The 18,860-nt window shown below is 36.7% G+C and overlaps 1 protein-coding gene and 1 long non-coding RNA gene across 3 annotated transcripts in view; both read left to right on the plus strand.

The window, feature by feature from the left end:
• LOC149702729 (uncharacterized) overlaps nucleotides 1–18,860 on the plus strand; it is a 157,899-nt gene that overhangs the window by 1,200 nt on the left and 137,839 nt on the right. Inside the window, exon 3 of the long non-coding RNA XR_016381848.1 lies at nucleotides 1,029–1,316. This is a non-coding gene — a long non-coding RNA (uncharacterized LOC149702729). The remainder of the gene's footprint in view (nucleotides 1–1,028; nucleotides 1,317–18,860) is intronic.
• LOC149702730 (protein Wnt-4-like) overlaps nucleotides 1,330–18,860 on the plus strand; it is a 151,310-nt gene continuing 133,779 nt past the window's right edge. For both annotated transcript variants that reach the window (XM_089866643.1, XM_089866642.1), the window contains exon 1: nucleotides 1,330–1,906. The gene's annotated coding sequence lies outside the window, so the exon portion shown is untranslated. The remainder of the gene's footprint in view (nucleotides 1,907–18,860) is intronic.

Here is an 18,860-nt window from a genome sequence, read left to right on the forward strand (position 1 = left end):
TGATTTTTTTCCTGCATGCTTGTGCATGTCTGTTTTGCCGGAAAGCGGTAAGAGCGGGCGCATCGTCCGCCGTCTTCTTTACGGTAAGTGGCCGGGATAGCTTCTTGTTGCATCTCGACTAGGTCGCTATGCTTGTCATCGTGACTCGTGAGATGGCATCGTTAAGCCTTGGTAATAGTAAAACATTTTCGTCAATTAAGACTAAATTTACCCATTTTGTTTCGGTTAAATCTTAGTGATGTTTTTAATAAACAAAATTTGTAAGCCTTATACATGTTTCTTGCTTGAAATGTGTAATTATTTTGGTCTGGAAGCCAAAAACCACTTCAAAGCGAAGAAAAAGAAAAAAAAGTTCAAAGGGTACCCGGTATAGGTTACGTAAGGAAGTTCGACACAAGGGGAGGGGGGTAGAAATATTATTCGGAAATTAGTGATCTGCGCAACTTTTCACGCATATTAAAGAGTTTCAAACTAGGCTTAGCGAAATTTAGGAACGCGTTGTAGCCGTATTAGCTAATTAAGCATTTTCAATCAATTTAAATCGGTTTTAATTGCAATTAATTGTTGGATAACTTAAATAATAATTGGATTAACTGATTATGAATAGAAATAGAGCAAAATTAGGTAGTTATTTTCGGATATTTAGAAATATTTTTGGAATAAAAATAATTTTTCCAATCTAACATTACATTACGCAATTAAAATAGCTTTTAATTGCGATTAAATGTTGAATAGCGTAAATAATAGTAAAGTAAACTAATTCTGAATAGAAATTTAGCAAAATTAAGTAATTATCTTCAGATATTTAGAAATATTTTTGGAATAAAAATAATTTTTCCAATCTAACATTACATTGACCAATTAAATAGCTTTTAATTGTGATTAAATGTTGAATAGCGTAAATAATAGTAAAATAAACTAATTCTGAATAGAAATAGAGCAAAATTAGGTAATTATTTTTAGATAATTAGAAATATTCTTCGAATTAAAATAATTTTTTCAACTTAGCATTCATTATTTATTTACAGTAATGCAATTTTGAAAAAAGGAAGCTAAATCAACATGAAGTAATTGACGTTGGATGAAATCAACGATGGAATTAGATCACCTACTGAACAATACAGACTGAATGACGTCAGGATGGATATTTCTTGGAAGGCTCACGTTTGGCCATCAGCGAGGGATCAAGATTTGGGATGTCCAGTGCACGACCGAGTTGCACGGAGGATCGGGTTGCTTGAACTTTGACTTATGTGGCGCGGTTACATTTGAACTTACAGCTATCTACGAGTTCATCGGGATGCCAAAAATAGTGGGTAAGTACATAAGTTGGTGCGATAATAATAAGCAAACTTTGAGGTCAGCGCGCTGCGTCCCATAGACCCTTTCCCAGCTGTCAGGTCAGAGCGCTTGCGTCCCATAGTCCCTGACCCTGATCCGCAAGGCCAATCGTAACTAGCGAGCAGTACCAAAATGTTGCGCGCCCATTAACAAACTTTCGGGTCAAAGCGCAGCGTCCCATAGTCCCTTTCCCTATAACGCGCACATCTGGAAGAAGTCACGTGATCATGTCGCCTTGAAGCATTTTGATGCGAGTAAATGGAGGCCGACCAACGAGGGACCAAGTTTATTACTCTCCTAGCTAGGTGGACCGTCGTGGAAAACCAAAAAACTGTCGATCGTGAACTTACTATGACACTGAAACTGATATTGAACATAAAAATGCGTCAATCGGTTTCCCAAACTGTTAAAAAAAATAGACATTTTAAGTCGCGTTGCGCGTTAGTTTTTAAAAGCAAGTTTAGCTTTGTGAACTTTACGCGTGATAGGTTAGCATAGTGTTTCTGCGCGTTTGCGAGTGTGTGTAACATTGTACTATCTTTTAGTATTCGATCGTCGTTAAAATGTAAGTACCCATTTTATTGTTATGTGTTTTTGTCGCTCACTTTGTTTCGTCCCTGTGCTTTTATCGTTTTTTTTTTTTGGTTATTAGTGACGTCAGACATTGAAAGTTTTATGAACCCTGATTAGGTACTTGTAAAAAAAATACGGAAAAATTTAATTGTAAGTCGTAAATTGTTTGGAAAGGCAGGTAGCAAAAACAGGTGCGCTACAATCTGAATCCTCATTAGCGTCTGAATTTTGGATTTAACCCCATGTTTTTTGGGGTTTTTTTATATTGGGCTTAAGGCAGTGAAAAGGCGCGATTTCTTTGGGGAAAAAATGCCCACCTTTCAAAATATGCAAATTAAAAGATCCAAGATTCTTGATTGCAATTTTGTAGATTATATAACCATCCAATCAGTCCCATCAATGAAATCGTTCCTGATGTCAGTCCGTCTTAAGATTTAATAGCACCAAGAAGTGATATCTAGTTTATTAGGGAGAAGGTATAAGATGCCTAAGTATTCGCGCGCCATAGTCCCAGTCCCCCTTTCAAAATACAAGGGGGGACGTAAAAGGAGGCCCCGGGCTATTTCGCAGCCTCTCCTCAGTCGGAAAATATGACTGTAATTTTCGTCATTCGCGTCGCGCTGACGTGAGTTTTCAAGAACCAATGAGATGCTGGTTGTAATTTAGAGGCGGCGGGGATTAACTCCGGACCTACTATACGTTTGGACTGGAGATAAAGCTGGAAATGTGGCCGCGAATTTATACCTTCTTCCTAATAAACTAGATATCACTTCTTGATAGCACGTTATGCATTTGCATAAATTAGTTTTGTAACTTAATTAACAAGAAACCAGTAAAAACACGCTTATTAATTATTTAATTAGATGCAGAAGGACTTATATCGCATAATCGAACATAGTTAACCCTTTTGCTTTCTCAATCAATTTGTGTTAAGCCTAATTCGATTCTTGAAAACCAAGTTAACCAACTCGTATACCCTCAAGTTTAGTGGAAAAATCTCTTATCGGCTTGTTTCGCCGCCCACTACACATATAACCTCAATTTAATATTGGTTTGCCAAAGAAGAATACGATGGGAATTGGTTGGGGATTTCCGAGAGTTAATTAAAAGGTTGTGATGGCGTGTGCTTGTCAATTCCGGCGGGAATTAGGCTTAGCTCGCGAATATTTTGGCGCGAAATGATTAAGGAAAGAAATGTCCACAGGGATTTATAGACGAAACTCCCTCATATAGAGTATTGCGTTTTTTATCATTCTTAAAGGTTTTTATTACGCATCCAATTATCTTTTAAACTTTTAATTTAAAAGTTTATCAACAGAGTTTCTTATGATTCAGAAATTTTTGATATATAAAAGTTGAGACTCATCACAGTTTAGTTAATGCTAAATCAGTAGACCGTCCGTCTCTATAAGAAAGGTCGGTCTCCTTTTCTTGATTTGAATATTTTGGAATACAACTTTGGCTCGGTTTAACACGATTCTTAGGCGCCGAGATTTTTGCTTTCCAACTTCTTCCCCCTGTTGAGTCTATTTTATTCAGTCCCTGATCTTGAGTGAGAGAATTTATTCAAATGAAGATACAGTATACCGTCCCCTCCATCCTTTTAGTACAATAAGGAATACATACAGCTTTTAAGAATGAATCATTGTACCCCCAAATATTTTTTTTTTTTTATGGGAGCCTCTTCTGAGAGCTTACTATTCGTCACACGTCATAATTCTGACGCGAGATAGATTATTCGTGAGATAAAATTCGTCAATCGTCATGCATAATGAATAGTCTAGCTCTTCCGATACCTGCCTTAGATACGTTGAGAAAATGGCTACACAATGATTCCCGTTAACTGTATGCATTTTTGGTACAATCTCTTACACTCATTTATTTCCCACGAAAACTTACTTGGCGCCTTTTTTTTTAAAAAAAAAAACCGGAAGATCCTTGATTAAAAATTTCTCCGCCTGTTATTCATGATCTCTTCATCTTTACATTCAATACATATGTTAAACTTCTTTTATTCAACCCTATGAGAATCTTTTTGAGGTAATAGGAAATGTTCGACTCAAAAATCAACCCCACTGTTCATTGGTCTTTTTTTTTTAAATGTATATGAGTGTTTTTAAGGTCATAGGGGGACAGAGTGGGCAGACCTGTCGTGTTATTCATAAGGATTGATATCTTTTTAAGTTAAGCCGTAACTAACTCCACCAGGATGTGATTATTCAATGTGCAATTTAATGTGACTAGTCAGGGAGGGAAATTATGTTCACTTGGGTGGTGACGGAAAGGTGTTGGGGTCAAGTTACCAATGGAGGACACGGAACGGTCGGCGCCTATTGGGTATTATTGCCGCCCAGAAGCTTGGTATACAGGAATTCACCCCACTCCCGACCTTTCTTAGGAACACCCTCGTAGTTAAGTCATGAAACTTAAAAACTAATTTTAATTTCAAGATAAATAGCGCAATTAAATCACGTAATTTCTTATCCACTAGCTTTTAAATTATAGTTGAGTGCTTCGAGTGTCAGGAAATAGGAAAATGGGAAAAAAAAATATTATATGTTTATTGTAAGAAAGATGTTTAGTAACAAAGATGCGAAACATCTTTACAATTGCGAGAAGATCATCTCGCGTCACCTTACGGTTGAGTAGGCCTATTTAGTATTTCGGTGTAAGCGGATCACGATCCTTTTTTAGCTAAAAGGATCCCCAACGGACCAAACAAAATTAAGAATGAGGACACGCATTACGATTTTTAACGTAACAATAGTATATAAGAAAAAAAAATAAAGAGTGAAGTTGCTAGTCCCTTATCATAAGGTTATTAGATATGTTCCATAAGTATGGCGACACTACCTATACTTCGTAATGCTTACTTAGAGACTTACAGCTCGAGCTAGTTCGAGAACGACGGAAGCGAGAATTGAAGTCCTACACTCGGTGGTTAATTTTGCAGAACTTCCATCTAGGTCCTATTTAGTCTGCATTAGTAAGCCTTTGACAGCGCCTCACTATGGCCTACGTCACTTCATGACAGGCTCCAGTTTGTAACCAGTCACAAACTTATGGAACATATCTTATGAACTTCTTCCGGTATCTAGCTACCACCCTTAACAGTAAACTTGACGTGACGTTTTTTCCACATTAGCCCTGGGGACTATTTTTATTTTTTTATTTTTATCTATTCTCGGTCGTAGTTACCGAAACCTTCCAGAAAAACTAGACTAAAGGCGCCAACACTTCAGGAAAAGAACAAACAAAAAAAAAATAAAATGTTTCTTCTGTCTGTGTGTTTTTTTAACGTTTTTTCCCGCCAAAAGTCTTTACTTTTTACTCGCTCCAATGATATTGGATTAGAGTCCGACGCCGCCGATAGTACGCCGGCGCGCCGCCACATTTCCAGTTTTTAACCCCGCCGCCGCCGTACGTACTTTTAAACAGCGCGCCGCCCCGCCGCGACGCCGAAATATCACCGGCGTACGCCGGCGTGCCATGGACGAACCAATACTGAAGGACGGATGGCAGGGGGAGAAAGTTGAAAAATACTTGTTAATTCGCCTTCTAGCGGCGAATAGTAGCAAACCGGATAGTGGGGGACATATGGGGGAATCAACGTTCTAAAGAGGGAAGCATCTAACGTCTCATTTTCTCTAGATGGCGCTAGCTTTTTCGGGGATTTGACTCGGTATTTTCATTTTTCATAACCCCCCTCCATTTTGGGGCTGAAAAGGGGGAAGTAAGCTTAACGTTGGTCGTTTAGTCGCTTAGTATGGGGCTCTATGGGCTGCCATCGGTCCTTCAGTATTCCATGGGCGTGCCAACCAGTCTTGGAAATAGCAAAGGTCCACAGGTCCAAAACCAGTTTAATAATTGCTCTGACCAGTTTTTTTTTATTCTAAATCCGGCGTTTACAGGTCCTTGGGATCAGTTTATTAATTGAGAACTTTTAAGAAAGTTGAGGAGGGACCAGTTTAAAAATTCTAGTCATAATAAATTTGTACTCCACGGATCTAGACTCCTATCCTTGACTGGTTCTCATTTCTGCCTTCCTTGCTACAACCACAGCCCACTGGATCACTCTTTGGCTTCACACGCCAATGTTTTTCCTATGTAAAAGCGCGTGTTGGTAATTTTGGGCTTTATCGCTCGAAAAATCGAAGGAGCCATAGGCCGGCTATGGGAGGAACACAGTTATTTAGGCAGAATGTTGAAACAACTGGTTCAAATCTCTTGAAATTTTAAAGAGATGTGCAAAACAACGTTTGCTATTTTTTGGAAATTTTCAAATCATTTCCTTTTATAGTTTTTAATAAATATTAAAACGAAAATTAGCCCTAATTAAAGGGCTTGGTCTTCGAACGGTTTAAAGGTTTCTTCCGTTTCACTTGATCGAATCTCTTGAAATTTTAGTGAGAGGCATATTGAAGGGTTTTAAATTATGATGCAAAGTTTCAAAATTTTTAAACGAACAATTCACTTCCAAAAAATTTTGTTTGTGCATAATCCTACAACCCATTTAGTCGCTTAGGAAAATTTTACGAAAACAACTATTCGTTTCAAAACTTTGAAATTTTGCACGATAATTTAAAACCTTTCAATATGCCTCTCACTAAAATTTCAAGAGATTCGAACCAGTGAAGCTGAAGGAAATAAATTTAAACTGTTTGAGACTAAGCCATTAAATTATGCTTAATTTTCATTCTAATGTTCTTACAACAAGTTGGGAAAACCAAAATATTACCTCTCCGAGTCTAAAGGAGGACTACTTACAAACTTATTTACCCAGATATGGAAATGTTTCTTTTTTTATGAGCAAATAGTGAAGTTAAAATTTATGAAATATTAAAGCAGTATACAAAGCATAGCAAATATACTGTAAATCAGACGATATTTTACATCCAATAAGGATATACTTGTACACATTAAAATCATCCGATGGGGGAAAAACGGGAAATGAAGAGATAAAACTTTGGAGGGATATTACCTTTACGTGTTTGTAAAGGCCCAATTTTCTACTCCTCAACTGTATACCCTCTATGTTCAAAGCCATATTCACAACAGGGTTGCCATGTAAACACTATCCTCTCGTTTCACCTCAACGATTTTCTTAGTTTGTCAACATGACTGTTAACGTTACATAACACCAAAGCTAATTTGTGGCTACACACACTGAAGGTAAATGCGCACCATAAAAAGCATGAAAACACGAAGCTATAATCCGATTGCGATCAGACCTTTCTCTGATCTGGGCTGCGTTCAGCAGAGCTCACCAAAAAAGACAGCGGATTTGGAAAACGTTTACCTGTGAGCTCTTTCGTCATATCTTTTCTCCGGTCATCGGTGTTTTAAAAATGACGCTAGCGCAATAAAGCGTGCAAGGTACCAAGGCTTAACAAAAATTGTATGATAACATATTTTAAGAGATAGATAACAACAACTTTTATAATTAAAATTAGACACTAATATGTCTCTTAAACTTCTCACGTGATCAACTTCTTTCACGCTAATTAAATAGCTCTAGTACCATCATAATCAGCAAGAGCTTTTTGTATTAATTCCTCCATGCTTTTTTCGCCAAGCTGAGAACTACGCGTTTTACGTCACGTTATCCAAAAACCCGACTATTTTCCTTGAAGACCGTGCTGGCTCAGCGCTGAGCACCGTGACGTCTAAATTCAATAACAAAATCCCGTTCTGTAGGACACTGCTAACAGCGCTGAGCTCTGCTGAACGCGGCCCAGATTTCCACCATGATTATAAAGTCTAAGCCTAATTATTTAAAAGTGTATTTAACTTTCGGCTCACTCTGAACCGTTAATGTCTCTGTATTACAGAAACGAAAACCAAACCCAAGCGTTTACTTTTTGGTTCAATAGGCCTATTGACAAATAAAAGTTCATTTGACCAATATGGATGCGTTCTTCTTGAAATCACTTTAGAAAAAATTATGCTATAAACAGATGTAGTATAGCTTAAGTAATATATAAACATCGATTTCAAATAATAATAATAAAAAATATTCTTGGGATATCAAAATGAAACAGAGCTTTATAGCTACAAAACCACTAAAGGCATCGAAATTACGAAAAATATTTCCATATATTAATTATACATTATGAGAAAACCAAATATTAAGGTTTTGTAGGATTTTTTTCCACAAAACAAAGCGAACTGCTAACGCGGTGCACTAACGGACGGACACACACAGAATAAACATAGGCTGCTTTTTAACTCTTTCCGTTTTAATTTTGAGTTGAGAAACTAGATTATCTTAAATATTAAAACAAGGAGTATAAACCTATTAGTGGAAACAGTATTTTTGTTCAAATATGAAACAATCCCGCTTATGTTTATTATCTCTGGGCATTGGTAAAAATTCACTCCATTACTCCTAGGTATTCACAGAATTTTAGTTCTTTATAACTGAAATTCATCTGATTATGTTTTAAAAAAATATTTTTCCTTATCATTGTGGTGTTTCGCGACGGTAAAAAATATTTAAATACGCCGCTAATAAAATATATAGTTTCAACTTCTTAATTCTTTAAGAAAAGAAATTTAAAACACCCAAGGAGTATGAACAGAGGTGTGGAAGTTTCAAAGATGGCCGTGGATTGAAAACATCTTTCTAATTGTGTACCAACAACGCGAATGTGCCCAAAACACACTTACGATAGTATCGCACTTACCAACCGTTACCTCTCTAACTGAGACAGTGACACAACAAACTGCATTTTTTATTTATCCTAATTCAACTCCTCTACTCCGTCTCTATTAACATCAATACTCGACCTATTTTAATTTTCTAGAGTTTCCATGATTAGTAATACAGTGGGCGAAATTCTTAAATACTCGCTCTATATTAACTATGAAATGTGTACAGTGTATCGACTTTATACGCAATCTTCATTACTCGTCCTATATTAACTTTGACTATATGGTTTTAGTTAGCACAGATTTTTCTTAAATAATTAAATAAATATAATTAATATTAAATATTTTCTTCGTTAGTTGTTCGCCTTATTGAGCGTTACATCGTTTTAAAAAAGAATAATTAAACAACCTTGAGAGACTTGACTAATATTGACGTTTGGAATGAAGCATACTCCGGTTGCTCGCCTTACTCAAATAGGTAGTATATAAGGGTGTCGAACTACAGCTAAAAGCAAGAACAACCGCAATTGCGTGAACCTTGGAGGAAGACCCCTCCATTGGAAGGCTAGACGTTTCTCGTAACCCTAGCCGATCGCCGCGTATGTCTTAACCTTAAGGATGATGGTGGTGTTAGAAGCCAGGTGTACAGACTGGTGTTCATGTGGAATGGACAAAGACGAGAAGGTGGTGGTGTTAGAAGCCAGGTGTACAGACTGGTGTTCATGTGGAATGGACAAAGACGAGAAGGTGGTGGTGTTAGAAGCCAGGTGTACAGACTGGTGTCCATGTGGAATGGACAAAAACGAGAAGGTGGTGGTGTTTAGAAGCCAGTAAGTACAGACTGGTGTCCATGTGGAATGGGCGAAAGACTAGAAGATGGTGGTGTTTAGAAGCCAGTAAGTACAGACTGGTGTCCATGTGGAATGGGCGAAAGACTAGAAGATGGTGGTGTTTAGAAGCCAGTAAGTTCAGACTGGTGTCCATGTGGGGTGAACAAATGAACAGAGTTGTTAGACAGGCAATACAATTTCCGGGACTGTAAATGCGGTCTGGAAATTGAATACACGTTTGCTCCGATTTGCAAACTGCGAACGCGGTCACGTGGGTGTAACAACGGACAGACACACACACAGACACACACACAGACACACAGACACACACACAGACACGTCGAAATTAGAACCTCTCCGTGACATACGTCACTCGGAGAGGTAAAAAGCCAGGAAAGAGAAACATTTTAAACTTCGCACAAAAATACCAAACATTATTTTGCAAATCACATTAAAGTTTCAAGAGATTTCAACCAGTATTTTCGAACATGGACTGATCTTGTGAACACCACCACTTCACAACTGAGAACTACATACGACATTAATCACTCGTTGTGAACTTACACGCCTCTAACGCCGCCGCCGCCAATAAAATTGTATGCAACGCCGCCGCCGGTTTATAGAACGGCGCGTCGGCGGCGCGCCGTCGCCAATATGCCTAAACTGTGCAAACGCCGCCGCCGACTTATTTTTCGCGGCGTCGGACTCTATATTGGATAACACGCGGCAGTAGGTTCATTATTTTCAAGACTCTCATCGTCTCATTTAAGCGTTAAATATAATTTTGGGAAGTGCAAGTTTTTAGTGGTGGTGGTGGTATCTTTTCGGTTCGGTTCAGTTGGGTTATAATTGAGTTAGGCTTAAGGTTTTTGTCAAGGATCGATTAAAAGATCGTTTCGTTTTCTTTTGGTTTTGGTTTCAATTTTTTCGCAGTTTGAACTCAGAAACGCCCATTGTTGTTTAGTCCTTTTAACTTGGTCCTGTTTATACCATGCATCTTCTAAGTTTGGGATAATTGAGGTATTACTTCAAAATTTATGTGTTTTGACGAAATTACGTGACGTCGTAGTGAGATCATGATGCAGTCACGTGTTTGGGATATTAATGCTCTCTCTCTAGTAGTATTGGGTTGAATTCTATAAGTATTATTTTTTAAAATACAGGGTGATCTAAAAAGGGTTATTATATAGGTGTATACAGTGGAATGCTGGTTACATGGGAAATCAATTTTGAGTCAAAAATGTAACTAATATGAAATTTTGAAACAAGGGTCACTGTTTTCGAGTTATGATTTTATTTAAGTGTTTTAGGGATGACCCCTTAATTAAATTAGAAATCATTGTCTTAATCAGTTTATTAATTAAATTTAAGGGGTCATCAGTAAAATACATTGACCAATCTTAACTCGAAAACAGTGGCCCGGAGAGTAGAGTGTTTTGGGGATGACCCCTTAAATTTAAGCGAGAAACTGATAGATAATAGTAATTTAATTAAGGGGTCATCCTTAAACCACTCCAATCATAAACTTTGACCCTTAGGGCATAATATCATTGAACATATTCTACTCAAAATGGATGATATAGAACCCTCTGTACTTTGGTCCTACCATCCTCCCTTTTTGGATCACCCTGTATAATGAAAGTTAAAAAACCGAATTTAAAGGGAAGGTGAAGTAGTCATTTACGAATTTTTCTCTCCTATAATCTTGAGTATCTTGACCTTAACTCGTATTAGGGTTGGCCTAAACAACACGCTAGCGTACCTGTAGGAAAGCTGCATCTCTAAAGAACTATTAATCTTTATCAAACTAAGTACTCCAAATATAAACTTAACCATAGTTTCCAAAGTCACCTCGTGCGAAGTACCGTTTAATATTCCGTTCCGGCAAAGTATTTTTTCGTGTATTTCTAAGCTATACTTCTTAATACTTTACTATAAATATAAAGTATGTTGCAACTTTGTTTTGGGTTTAAGAGAAGCGGGTCTTTAAAAAGGTTGCGTTGTAAAATTTCGTAAAAAGGGACTTTTTATAGCAATAGCGTTCCGGTAAATTAAATTTTGATCCTGATCAATTTTATCACTGACTGAGATTGTAATTAAAACTTAATTATACTTAATTAAAGTAAATTATTTTGGGTGTGAAGATTGTTTCGTAAAATACTGAGCGAATTAACGTTTAAATTAATTCCCCAAGTCTGGAAACTTGTATACACATTTTTAATGATTGAACCATTGCCTCTTGAATCTACCAAGGCCCGTGAATTGTGATATTTTAAGAGACTGTATATTATTTCCCAACTTTTAAACTAGATGGCGCTGTTTATCAGTAGATTCTTGTGCAATTTGGATTTTGGCGCTCTTTAACATCGATGGCGGATTGGTGGAATTTTAAAAACTGACGTGTCATTTCGCAAGATTTCGCGCCCAAAAAGTCTGAGAAACGGCGCCTATAGCATGTGGAAGCCATGGCCAACTAAAATGCCACTTTTGAGAAGGAAAAATATCACAGTGCACGGGCCTTGATAAATATAGAAGGCAATGGTAGAATAGATCTTTTTCAAAAGCCGGAGACAAAAAATTGGTGTTAACAAACAAGGCTTCAAACAATACGAACCAAATTTGGTGGACTATTAACTCTAAAGCCCTATTTAACGTCTTTGGGTCCTTATACCGGATGTTTCTTCTTAACCCTAAATCAAGCAGACGATACTACATCCCCTCCCCTTTTCAAAAATGATCTATTATTCTACCACATGGAAGCTTGGTCTCTCCATCAGTGTTTTTAAGTTCCTTCCAACTCCAAGTTCGATCTCAATTTTAAATCTAAATAAGTTTGTTGTATACTTTAAATTACTTCATTAACCTTGAATATTTGATTCGTTTGAACCCTTTGATTATAGCGATTAAAGAGTAAAGGCCTGTAGTTGAAGGAAATAAGCTTAATGCATTTGAATTTCGGTTCGGAGTCTTTGAACGTTATTCGATCCTTGGAAGATAAATGATTTAAAATCTTTTTCCCTTCTTTAGTTAGGAAGATTGATTCCAAGCATCCTTTTATCTAAGTTCTTTTAATGGAACTTGACCCCCCCCCATCCCCCTCCGGCCTTTTTTGCGTTTTAAAAACTTTTACTTTTCCCTAAATTTACTTTCTTTCCAAAAAACACTCTCATTGATGAGAAATTCCCTTTTAATTTTAGACCTATAGAGCTTTCTTATACATGCATTCTTAGAGATTTATTTTTCATATTATCAAATATTGAAATTCTAATTCTTTGTTGGAAATGGTTAGGGAGCAACGGTCTTAAGGATTTTTAAAGTGCACAAAATAATGTGAAAAATTTATCGATTGATTAATTGCGTTGTAATTGATTACGTGGAAACATTACTATAATTTGGTCTTTAAAGGAATACTGAACTGATTTAAAAATTATCTCAAATCTAAAGAAAACCTTACTTTTTTGAGAGTTTAAACTCCTCTGATTCCAAAAATATGCTTAATAAATATTTAAATATGAGGAAAACACAGAAAAAAAACTTCGAAAACTTGAAATTTGGGGGCAAAAGCAAATTTGCGGAGAAGATTTTTGGCGGGTTTTTCTCCTTGCTACGTCACTCACGGCATCTCGCGGAAAAGACAAGCGCGCGCCTTGAAGGAGAGAATAATGGAGTGGAAACCCCCATACCTTAAGCGTTGCCTTTGTACCCCCACCTACGGCACCATAGTCCTCCCATCATCCCCAGCGGTTAGGTAGGGTCGTGCCGGACGAAATTGTAAAGGACGCTCCCTCTATCTCAAAAATAGAAGCTAGTTCTCATTCAAATAAAATGGCGCTACGCGGCAGCACTTAGCAATCGCCTACGGAAAGGTAGGGGCGTGCGCGAGGTACACTGGGAGAGATATGGTGCCGCAGGTCGCCCATCATCATTTCCAATCCATCTGACTCCCTTATCCCTGCGCGCGCGCCCGAGACTCCCGAGTATACCAATGCCGCGCGAATCTGAATAAATTAGGCTTAACGCAGCGCTGAGACACTAACAGGCGTCACGTGAGCGACATCAAGAGAGAAAATTTCTCCTTACTACGTCATCAAACGAAACAAAATTTAGCTAAGCCTTTTCCAAACACAAAACTTTGATTGCAATTTTATAAATTTCTACGAAACCAAATACAAAAGTAAACATCATAATAAACTAGATTTTTCAAGGATTTTTTTCGTATTTTAAGTTTGTGGATGACGAAAATTATGGCAGTAACTCTTTAATTAGGGTTAGATGGGGATGATTTTTCTAATTGTCGGTTTTTTGTCATTGAAATACTAACATGCTTAATTCATCAGTTAACAAGTTGGGAAATGAAAATGAATCTCTCCGAATAGAGACGAGGGCTATCTACCCAATTAAGAAGTTTTTGTTAAATAATTAAGTAAATATAATTGATTTATATTATTTTAATCGTCAGTAATTTACCTTAATTTTAGTTAAATCGTTTTAAGAAAAGTTAGTCCTAAAATAATTTTAAACATAGTTATTTTTGACGTTTGAATTCTAGCGTATGCCTCTTTAACAGTTTTTGGAAAAGGGTATATAAGTAGGTCGATTCCTTACAATGGGACGTAAGAAATAGCGCTTTTGAGTAAACTATTTGGTGGAGGCTCTGCTATTGTTGAGATGATAGATGTTAATCGTTATTAGCTGTTATCGAGATAACGAATTATAATTTTAATTACTCACTATTCACACTATAAAACGAATCTTTTAATTTTAGGCTACAATAGACTTGCTTAAATGTATCGTTTCCAAAATTTCATACTCGATACAATGATTTAGAAATCATTATTCTTAAGAATGTGGAATACGAAACCGTGTTTACTGTATAGTTAAAAAAAAATTTACGAATTTAATACTCGTTACCCCGCAAGGAGGATGGATTTAAAAAACCCCAAAAAATAGAAAGCTTTTATCATAATTACCCGAAAGCAACATTTTTCGTCGAAATGGAATATTATTTTACTTTCAACAAATATGTAAGTTAAATATGACTTTTGACAAAGAAGTATTCGAAGCTATAAAGTTTTAAGAATAAAGTAACACGAGAACTTTATCAAGAAAGACGAAAAATAATAAATTTTAACCCGCCGGACATTTCAGCTCTCGTTAGATTTTCAGAAATACATATAGCTTTATAGGAATAATTTTGCAACCCCATATCTCCCCCATGTTAATTTCTATGCGGGATTTGTGGGTGGGCTAGTGAACTTACTCTCCATCACGCCTCGTAAGTTCGACGTCTTTCTTACTTTGATTTCATTTGTTGGTAGCACTAGCAACGCGAAATCAGGCGTGCTAGCATAAAGTGCAAGGCGCAGGAGATAGATTATTCGTGAGGTAAAATCCGTCATATATTATGATTAGTCTAGCTTGCTCTTCCCATAAAATACGCCTAGATACGTTGAGTAAAATTGACTACACATTGATACCTAGTAGCTGTATGAATTCCAGCCCTTTTACATTGAAAATTGCATCAAATTCTGTAGTATTTTTTAGATACGAACTAAATTTACCCGTATAATTTAAATTTTCTGTATTCCTGATGTACTGTTATACGTCAGGTAAGGTTTACATGATAGGTTGTGAGTATACTTTAGGATTAAGAGGTTTTCAAAACTTTTGTTAAAAAGTGCAGTTATTTCCCAAAACAGCAGTTAAGAACCATAACGCTGTTTTTTTTTAAGAACCGCGGTTTCTATTTCTAGAATTGCTGTTACAATAGTATGGCCAACACTGTGGATAAGCAAAGGGGTGTAATTTTCCAAAAAAAAAAACTGTTAACATTGACCAATTAGGCCTAACATCAGGGAAAACCTGCGAAAGTTTTTTGGAAATTTGAACCTGAATATTTGTGGAAACCCTTAGAAAGAATCTTTATAGTTTAGCATTTTTGGTTAGAATTTCTCTGTGCCGTAGAAAAATAGAGACTATTCAAATAGTGAGTGAAGTTTTTACCGTGTTTCTTCTTCTTTCCTTTCTTACTTTCTTCCTTTTTCTGTAAACCAACCGAAGAGAAAGAAAAAGGTCTTCTACCTTCGGGTTGTAGATTTTACTGGCGGAATTCGCTACGTTAAAGCTAAAAGCATGTCAGAAAATGGTTGGTTTAGGGAAAGAATAACGTTTCTCTCGAGAACAAATTTTCTTTTCTTATTCAAACGAATATTATGTAAGGATAAAAATAGACCTCCGCGCACACTTCCGTCTTTGAATTTTATTGTTTTATATAAGGAAAATTTCCTGGAAAGGCTTTCAGCATAAATCTTCTTACTTACCTGACTGTATCCGCACTCGATCTTAAAGCGGTCGAGGGTAAAATGAAAAATAATACCAGAAGTGAGATGATCTGAATAGTGAAACATTCAGGAAGTACCTCCAAATGACTTTATAAATCAAATTAGTTTCATAGATAATTTGAAATTTGCACCTTCGACCAATCGCGTAACGACCTGCCTTTTTGTTAACAAAATTCACGTAGAACGCGCTTCATGCCGAATAAAATTTAGCACGTGATTTGATAAAAATCGTGGAGTTGTGACAATCATGGTGATAGAGATATAGAGCTTGTCATGTAAATTTTGTTAACAAGAAGGCGGGGCGTTACGTGATTGGTCGGAGGTGCTAATTTCAAATTATCCACGAAATCTCAAAATAATTTATTTTAAGAAAATTATATGGAAGTTATTTCCTCGATAAAAAAAATCACTTGATTTTACATTTCAAGCTCCCTTTAATGGATTTAAAAATGAGGAAATTAATTAGTAATTCGCCGTTAATTACCACTCTAAAATTACACTACGGTAATTTTTATTTTAAATTACGAGTAATTTAACAACTTTTCTTTCTGCAATAACTGTCAACGAAAGATTTACGCGTATTAATTATTGACCAAATTAAAAATCTATAACTTTTATAATATTTTACTATACAATACCGTATGCCGCGATGAAAGAAATAGTAATTCATCATTTTTCGAACAAGCTAGCGATATTGCCATGATATTCTGTATAAGGTTGCTTTTTAAAAACGCCGCTATTTAGCTTAGCCCCTTCGATTATCAATAAAGTGACTGCGCTTCGTCGTCCCTGAACAAAGTTTGAACCAACAAAACTAATGATAGGGCCCCCCTGATATTAATCTAACTTCCAATAACCATAACCCTAATTTCTCCCCACTCAACCCTTTTCAGTCCTAACAGGAATACATGCAGCTAATAGGAATACATGGGCTCCCCAAATTTCAAACGTTACTTTCTATGCGGGTTTTGTGGGCCGGGCTTGAGAACTTATTATCTGTCACGCCCTAAATTCTGATTTCTGACATCTTTCTAATTGTGATTTCATTAATTAGTTTGGAGCAACACGTGGTTAGGTTCGCGCACAAATCAGCGATTTATATATATATTATTCGCCTGGTAAAATCATAGAAAGCCCAGTTGTCTTACTATTCCCATAAAATCCTATATTTTTGAACCTGTCCCATATTATCCTAATAATTTCATGAAAGGTCCTATATTTTTGGCTTAGCCGAAGTTTTCGTATAGTTTAGCATCAAATTTATCAAAATTTAGTTATCTCTTTTATCGAGGTTTGACTAGACACCAAAATTGCGGAGCTCGCTCAGGATTTTAATGTTTTATTATTTTAATTGAGCTACTCTTTTCAAAGTAAAATCCATTTTGTTAATTTTTTTTAGAGTTATTACAAAGTTGGGGTTGGGCTTCCTGAAATTCGTCATAGGTAATTATTAGTGTAGTTCTTCTAACAAAACCCGCCCTAGATATATTGGGAAAATGGGTATACAATTTTTCCTAGTAGCTATATTTATCCCTGGTAATTCTAAGTATACTACTCCTTTTTCTTCGCTCGTGTAATAAATCACCGTGTATACTATTATATTAATCCCACCATAAAAGCTAGGAAGCAATCTTTAAAGCACACAATTATGACTATAGATAACCATAAACCAAATTAGCTTACTTATTACTGGTATACTTTAATTAATATCCTCAAGGTTATCATTTGAAATAATCCCACGTTTATTTTCCTTTGTCGTGCACTTGTTGCGCATAAGCCTTGTCTTTTAAAGGGATACTCTTGGGTAGATTTTATTTCTTTTTTAATCGAAAGAGCGTATAAAATAATGACTATATCAATTGGAATCATGTTTCTATCTATAATATTAAAGAAGAAACAAGCAATTAAGTTTCTGAAATGGACACTACGCGTTAGGCTTCCCCGCAAGACACTGGGGAGTACCCCCATTGGACGAATCCGTCAGGTGGTACTAGGCGTCCATTTTTTTTGAAGGAGAGAGGATGTGGCGGAGATCTACATACCCATAACGTTGCAGTCTGTACCCCCACCTACGGCAACGGCTGCTCCCTCGTCTATCCCCACCCGTGGTCACCATAGAAAATTATTTCGTCAACAGGCCCGTAAAAATCAACTGAAGCACTCTTTTTTCCATCGGTTGGTCCCCATCTGGAATTCCCTACCCCCTGAGATTATCTCCCTAAAATCACTTGTGCAATTTAAAACCAAACTCAAACAACACTTAAACCTTTAATTAATTTCCCTCACAATTTTCAACCTAAGAAATCGCAGCTGTAAGGCTTCATTCAGCCCTAGCTCGTATCCCCCCTCAGGAGCAAAAAAAAAAAAAAAAAAAAGCCCTACCAGCATGCTCAGCGTTTTGGTAGGGTTGTGTCTTAAAAAAAGGAGCTAGTTCTCATACAAATACAATAAAGCTACGTGGCAGAATGAGTATAACTTATTCATCAAAACTCATACCTAAATTCCATAAAAATGGGCGAAATAATTTAGAATTCATCATTAAGTGTAGCGTAAGTCAGCCCGTAATATGACCAATCTTAGTTTTTGATTTTTTTTTTTGCAGCAGAAAGTAAAGAAATTTAATGCAATAGAAAATTTATGCGGTTATACAAATAGAGCTATCTCAGAAGCATTAGCCAGTTTGATACATGCATGATTTTCCTTTTATATAGAACAGGCAAACTAAGGCTTTACTGAGGGGTGAAGATGGACGTTCTGGTCCTGTTAGGCAAATGTTGAACACATTCCTACGCTGTTTCATACGTGCATGATTTTCCTATAATTTAGAACAGGCAAACTAAGGCTGCTGGGACGTCTGTCTTTGCTGAGGGGTGAAGATGGACGTTCTGGTCCTGTTAGGAAAATGTCCAACACATTCCTACTGTTTGATACGCGCATGATGTTCCTATAATTTAGAACAGGCAAACTATGGCTGCTGGGACGCCTGTCTTTGCTGAGGGGTGAAGATGGACGTTCTGGTCCTGTTAGGCAATTGTTGAACACATTCCTATACTGTTTCATACGTGCATGATGTTCCTATAATTTAGAACAGGCAAACTATGGCTGCTGGGACGCCTGTCTTTGC

This window comes from Phalangium opilio, unplaced genomic scaffold (assembly GCF_054372755.1).
Source record: "Phalangium opilio isolate 3A_F unplaced genomic scaffold, DU_Popi_V2 ptg000017l_1, whole genome shotgun sequence".
NCBI classification, from domain to species: Eukaryota; Metazoa; Arthropoda; class Arachnida; order Opiliones; family Phalangiidae; genus Phalangium; species Phalangium opilio.